Raw genomic sequence first — 7,497 nt, forward strand, 5'->3', positions numbered from 1 at the left:
AGTTGGCATAAAAAAGAATGTCTCGATGCTGTGGCTGCTGCTGTCATCCCGTGTCTACAGACTCGTAATGCATGAGGGCATCCTTGTGTTCACAAGAAAATATGCAGAATGACATCACGGTGTGACACGCCGCCACAGCAAAAGAGGTCTTGCTATAGCACATTTACAGAGGAATGGTGGGGAAAGGCCCTGAACACAACTAGGGAAGAAGACACTGGGCAGAATGCAGCAAAGTAACGACCTGTTTCGCCATCCGCTTTGGGTCTTAATAATGATCAGGGGAAGCACAGCAGGAATGCAGAATTTCGCTCCTACTTAGAAGTGATCTACATATACTACTAGGCACTGGCTGAGACGTGCTGGCCGCTGCTGTTGGCAGACGTCTCATACTTCACTGCTGCAGCAGTGCTACTACGCTCCTGCTTCTGCCGCAGCCCCAACGCTACTCTAACAAATGTGCTGCCGCAGCAGCTGATGCCACTTTCATAGTGTGTTGCTGCAGCAGCTGCTGCTACTTTCTTGCTGGGCTCCTGCAGCTGCAGGTTCGTGGGCTTCCGTACATCTTGAGCTCCTTCTACACTGCAGCTTCCGCTCAGAGTGTACACGCTCGGGGCACGTGTAGACAGCAGCGGCACATTACGGACAAAAAGTAAAACTCCCCCATTAAACCTCTCACATTTAGATGGCCCCAAACAGAGTTGAAACGTCCATCCCCGGATGATGAACATCAGGAAACTCAAGTAACCAACAACAAAGCAAAACTAGCGTACATTGTCTTGTCGGCCACGTGCATGACGTAACACACAACCGCTTCGGTGCCCACAGGAGCCTCTGAAAAAAGGGGGGCAGCACCTATGCAAAAGCACATCTCCACTGCCAACCGGCTCTCATGCTCCTGCTATACTATAAAGAAAAACGTACCATTTTCCGGCAGGCATTCACTGGCTTAGCATATAACTTGAAAAATGGATTTCCGCTGCTGCACTCTTCTACGGTTCCCTAACAAGATATATGGAGAAAAGTGGTAGACGGCTGCTACTTCTGCAGCCTCTGATGTACCATAGGAACAAACGTACTCGACTGCCACTACTTGTGCAACTCCTAATGAACCAAGAAGATGAACGTAGTACACTGCTGCAACGTGTGCGGCTCCAACTAGACCAAACACAGAGAGACGAAATAGAGTGCCGCAAACTTCAACGGCTTATTTGAGCCGAACTAAGAAGCGGAGGAGACTGCCGTATCTTCTGCGGCTTCTAACAAAAGACTTATGAGAGACACAAGCAGGACACCGCTACCTCTGCAGCTGCCTTCACGTTTTTTCCCCAGCTCTTCGCTAATGTCCACACCGTGTCACATATGCTGCCCTCCTGCTATCTCGTGTTTGCACCCTAGTTGGCTGCTGCTGTGTTTCTGTAGTACATGCACCCTAAATGTGTATATATTCTGTAGTAGGGCTACTAACTACTTCCCCTCTTAATGCTAGCAGTATCTGCCAAGGGGCTGTTGACCGCGTTGCTGCTACTTTTAAAGAAGCACTACGGTTGACGCGGCTACTGCTGCTGCTACTACTCTTGTTGCTGCTGTGACCGTCGCGGTTGCCGCTGCTACTGTGGCTGCTACCGTTTTTACTGCTAGTGTCATCGATCCTATTGCTGTTGATGCTGTTACTGCTAGTGTAACACCCGCTCGAGCGCTGTACTTGCGGACTCGCTGACGTTCGCTTCTCTAGCACATAGTAAGATTTGTTGTGTGCGGGCCCTTGCGTCCAGGGAGAAATCACCGTCACAGATTACTAGACAGTAGGGTAAGCAGCAACATTCGTCACCCAGCACCTTCGTATAATAGCACGGACAAGCTTCGAATGTCTTCTCCTATGAAGCAAAAGGAGGGGTGGAGAGAAAAAAGGTGGGATACCTTTTCTGGTCGTCCCGCAGTATATCCCCAAAGGGCCCACCACCACGTGCAGCTGTTGCGTCGCCACGGTTGGGACTACGTCAGAAATGCATCTAGAAAGATTTTACTCTTGCTGGTGCTGACGTTCGCGGTACGTCGCAAACGCTGGCCCTGGTCTATATAACTGCCACCATTGCATGTGTTCGAAACGAACACGGTCGCAAAATATAGAGTTATCAGAGTTTACCAGCATTGGAAGAGATGCTATGGGATATAACAATATACCTGGTCGATGGTGATTCAACACTTTAAAAAATCTAGAATCAACCTGTGAACTCACAGGTACTAGCTGTTAAAGTTGCCGATGTGAACACACTCCACCTGCCGAACACACAGTAGTCGAAATGCACTTGAAAGAATTTAGTCAAGAATACCTTAGCCAAATTAGTGGTGGAAGTAATAGCAATAGGCCTACCACTGCAACTGGCAGTAGAGATAGTGTGGTACATTCAAATGTCTAAGGGGGGACCGTCTGTGTGCAGAACACAATAAACTGTGTACCCGTGAATTTACATACATGTAAGCTCCCCTGGTTCTAGGTGAGCTATATATACACACTATTCCAAATGTACTACTAAATGCTGATTCAAAACGTAATCAAGGGCTTATATACTCCAAGTACAGAAAGGTCTACCTATTCTAACGTCCACGAAGATAATGGACACCTACCTGAATAGTGTGGAGTATCCGAGGTCTATATAAGTAATCTGATATAATCGAAGTCTCCACATGAGTGTATACGAGGTTCACAGTCCAGTTGCTACAGTGGATAGGCACAGATATTCATACAGATAGCGAAGACGATGTCCTCCTACGACGTATATGTAATGTAAGCTACTCCCAGGCTTACCGAGGAGATATATAATATACAACACACTCAATGGCCAACATGTAAACAGGGATACTTCAAGTCTACTCTCGGAAACATTCATATAGGACAGACTCAATGTTTACACAATATATAGAGGATTTGAAGTGCACCTGTATAGTACTGTGAAATTACGAATGCACCAGCTGGCGCTGAAAAGTGTGGTGCGGCACAAGTTTCCGGTTTGCCACTGTTGTGCGCATTTCAGCTATGTTGTACACTACCCACTTCAATACAACTTTGCTAAGGCGCCTCACGACGTAACAAATGCTCACATACTGTGAGCCTACGCTGTCGCCCCTGCTACTGATGATCTCAAAAGCTGCCCTTATTCCTATCGTAGTTCCTCTCATTCTTCACCCAGGAGTGCTATTACTGCTACAGCTGTTCGAAAAGAACGGAGCATCATCGGAGGTATGCACCTCAAGGCGTCCTTCCTATATACATATACTTGCATACACATATATATTTATGTATATGAGAGAACAGACATTAATCTTACTTGCGTCTGCCTCCCCTACCGAATTGAGCCCAGCCGCGACTCGCGACTTGTGGTGTCTAAATGGGGCCGGCCTTTGCAAGAAAGATCCGGGTATGTACTGACAAGACCTCCTGTAAGAGAACCTGTGTACGTATCGTACAGACTCCCTCACGGTATTGTCTCTTGTAGCAAACGTATGTATATGTACTTGCAAGACATTCTGTTTTTAAATCAGAGGTACGTGCACGTCTTCGTGCATTTTATTGTCCAAGACGTACGTATACATACTCACCACGGAGTCCTGTATCCTCCCTACTACATGAAGGTTTTCAGCGGATGCATTCGCTGTTCACAAAGCATTTAGAGAGATAATACACCCCTAAAGTAAAACGTGGCCTCTTTTGATTTCTTCCTCATCTCGCTAATGCGGTGGTTGAAGGACGCTACGCTGGTGACGCACGCCGTTCGAGGCCAAACGCATACGCACAATCACACTGATATAGGGGCAGGAACTGTCGGTAGGATGCAAACAAACATCCCCAATGCATGTACTGCTTTCACAAGCATCGCAACTAGGGACACCAACACACACACCAAACGATACGACCCTACAAAATTGGCAGTTAAAAACTTCGACGATTAAACATGAGAAAAAATATGGGCAGAAGGACCAATGCAACGACACACACACACAATACGCAATGCCTTCTCAACCGGGCATTTGTCGACCTCAATCCTGCTGCAGGTGCCCTCGAGCTCCGCACTTCCACAGCGAGGATGTACTGCTGCGGAGCATCCTCGCTTCCGCCGTGATCTCTCCCGCACAAGACTCTCTGCTGATCCTGCTAGTGCCGCAAAAATCCTTCTCTCATTTACTGATTGGACGTGTCTTTCAAAGTGACTCCGCAGCACTGTTATGTTCAGACAATAAAAGGCTCTAAATACTTCTGCTGGCAGGCCTGAATGCAACAACAATAACCCAACTTATCGGCAACACTGCGACAGCGACAACACTTGACGGGTTTGAGCATTATAGTTTGCTGCATAGTGCATCAGCGTGCTCGTCTTTTCACGCGCTTACACATAGGTATGTGTGTGGACGTCCGGACGCTAGAGACAGACAAGCTTTAGACACGTAGTCAGCAGGGCCCTCAGAAACAGCAGTACCGGAAGCAAAGGCCACAGCTGCTTTGTCGTGCGCCAAGCAAAAAAACGCTGTCCACCGCGTTGAGGTGCCACAACAAACGTTCGCATCTTACACTGATAACCTAGACTGCAGCTATTCTACGCAGATGTACAACTCTTTCTCAACGTGCTGCAGCATGTATGCAGCAAGAACTAGCGACGCTCTGCCGTATACGCAGCTCATCCCCCAGAATCTTCAATAGTTGACTCGTTAACACACACATACACATACATACGCGGAACGCAGTCTTCTCATTCGCGTTACGCATAGCTCTGGGTGGCTCAACAGCAGACAGACGCCTTAATCGGCGAGAAATCCCTAAGGGATCCAGCCGCCAAAACACGTTGGTCGGCACTGATGCTCGTACGTTACCGTACGATGACCCGGCCGCAACGAGAACGAATATACAAATATGAGAAAAAATAGAGAAGGTGACTTCCTTAACAACACTAAGGTTACTGCGCAATAACAAAAAGGATGTGTAAGACCAAAGAAAATCGGATGGACCACCTACCGCAACAAGATTAGCAGAACGTCCTCCGAAGACTGCAGCGTTTCTCTGGTTGTTTTGCAGCAATGTTTTATGCGAGCTCTGTGTAGCTTTTGTTGTGCTGCCGGTCTTCGTGCCCCCCACCCCCACGGTTTTAACAACACGTGTATCGTTATCCTGCTCGCATAGTGTTTCTGTTGGGAGCCCTGGGATACGTAGACGAGGCAGCTCAGCATAGTTCCTGGTAAGAAGTGGAGCGCAGTTCTACACAAAAGCGCAATACGACATCAGAGGCACAGGTAACAGCAGCTGTAGGAAATGAACGGCTGCAGCCGCTGCACGAAAGCGCTGCCAGGGAAGGCCAGATTGGCAGCCGAAACGGCAACAACCTTGAAAAAAAAAGATGACCTAGATAGCGCCCACGCGATAAACACTACTATGAACAGCCACGCGGGTGGTAGACGCTTGCAGCCGCCCGATTCGCGCTACGGCTTAAGTCCCGTCTGTCCCAGCAGGTGGCAGCCGCACGATCACCACTACTACTGAAGAGAGCCACGTGTGCCCTATTTGGCTGCGGTGTAGCGCGCAAAGTGGTAGCCCTACCAATCGGGGTGACACGACGGACTGGGAAGTGTGGCTGGGCTAGCTAAATGTTGCGACAAGCCAAACGTAGCGTAGAAGAGTGCGATAATACTCGGGATTAACAGACAACGCCCACGATACCGTATTTCCAGCAGTAGCTGGCTATACGCGGTTGTAGACCTAAAACAAAAATATACAATAGCAGGAGGAGCGGCAAGCGCTGAAGGCGCTCCAGGGAAGGCATAGAATCCAGCCAACCGCTTGGAAATATGCGGGAGGAGCGAAGAGAAGATAGCCCCACATACAGGTTTCCACCCGGCATACTAGCTCTACACCGCTGCATCAGCCCTGTCAACCATTTTCCTCCGCCCTCCTTAGCATGGACGGCAAGTCAGCGGAGGGAGCCGCGGCATGCAGCTCATGGAAAGAATGTAGAGGATATGAGATGTAAAGTAAGGCTACTCGAATAGGGCTTGGCGAGAGGGAGCAATAGTAACGGTAGAAGCAGCGGCAGCTCGGACTGGCTTCTGCTATTAATGCGACACAACCGCCAATTCTGCGCGTACGGGCGCGGCGTCGGACTGTATGACACGTCGGGCGGGCTGGGAAAACCTTTTCGCAACAGGCCGAACAGGCTTCGCCGCTTTCAGCCGGAGGCAGTTATTATTTTTTTTTGATGCGAAGTACCCTACAGACTCATAAAATTATCTGTGCAGCCCCGCAGGTAGAGGACCATCGTGCCGTATATACTGCAATATTGCAAGCGCCTCTACAGCCTGCGCACTGAGGACTGCAAACGGAGACAGGTGCGTTTCACAGAGGTTACAGGGGGGTTGACAGTTCTCTACACGATTCTGGTGACCGTCTGAATGCTGGTAGGAACAGCCCCAGGACGCTTCTCTACAGCAGCTGCTCCACAGGACGTCCGGTGGCTCGCGCTTATACGCCGCCAAGGTGGACGGATGACGGTACATGCTATTACCATGCTACCGGCATGTTGATGCGCATAAGCTGACCCAGTACGCCCCTACGAAGGGGGCGCTATCTGTGTAGAGCGAACTGCTACAGCAAAGGAGGCAATCCTCGATGAAGGCACGGCGCTTGCTCCGGTTGACAACCTCGTGCTATTGCTGCTGCTCTCACTCACATTACTTTGGAGGTTCGTCCCTGTCACACAGCAGCGGGGCGGTGTCCTTGCCCTCGCGTTGTTGTTCATGAGCTGCTTCCGCAGTTTCGTGTCCTGCTAAGGCTGCTACTCTACCTGGACCACTTCAGAGGCAGACGCGGCTATGCGCAGGATGCCCTGGCCGACAGGGTACTGGGCTCCATAATACATACCTATAGATATGAAAACTAATTCTACTTCTTAAGGAGCGAGCCCACTATTGCCGTTCCTGGTCCTCATGGTCCCGAAGGACGTCAAATATGTCTCCGCCAGGTGTCTAATACAGCAGTGTGTAGGTGTAGCGAAGTCACGTTGACTGAGAAGCACCCGGTATACGTGACACGGAAATCGCGTACAGTTACGGGAGTACGGAGCGTATCTGATCGTTGACACACAGTGCATTGCGCTAGTATCACTCAGTGGAGTGCTAGGTGCTTGTACACCGCATGTATATGATAATGACACTGTGCGGCTACTGCACAGAAACACGGTCTACAGCAAATAGGAGGATTCTTCTGTTTCTGGTGCTGTCGTGGCTCCTCCTCGACATGCAGCTGCCGTTAAGCAGACGCTTTGTGCGTAGAGTATGGCTGGTACTCGTTTACGCTGCTGACAATACCGCCGCTCAGCTGCCGTTCTCGAAGAGTACTGTTTGGCTCTCTGCTGTGTCGGCTTCTGTTTGCGTGGGCTTCCTTCCGCTGGCCGGTGTCCCACCAGTTTGTAAGGCCCGTATCTGCATTATCGCTTCCAGGATGGCGTCAACCAGAGT

This window comes from Ochotona princeps, unplaced genomic scaffold (assembly GCF_030435755.1).
Source record: "Ochotona princeps isolate mOchPri1 unplaced genomic scaffold, mOchPri1.hap1 HAP1_SCAFFOLD_4474, whole genome shotgun sequence".
In the NCBI taxonomy this organism is placed as follows: Eukaryota; Metazoa; Chordata; class Mammalia; order Lagomorpha; family Ochotonidae; genus Ochotona; species Ochotona princeps.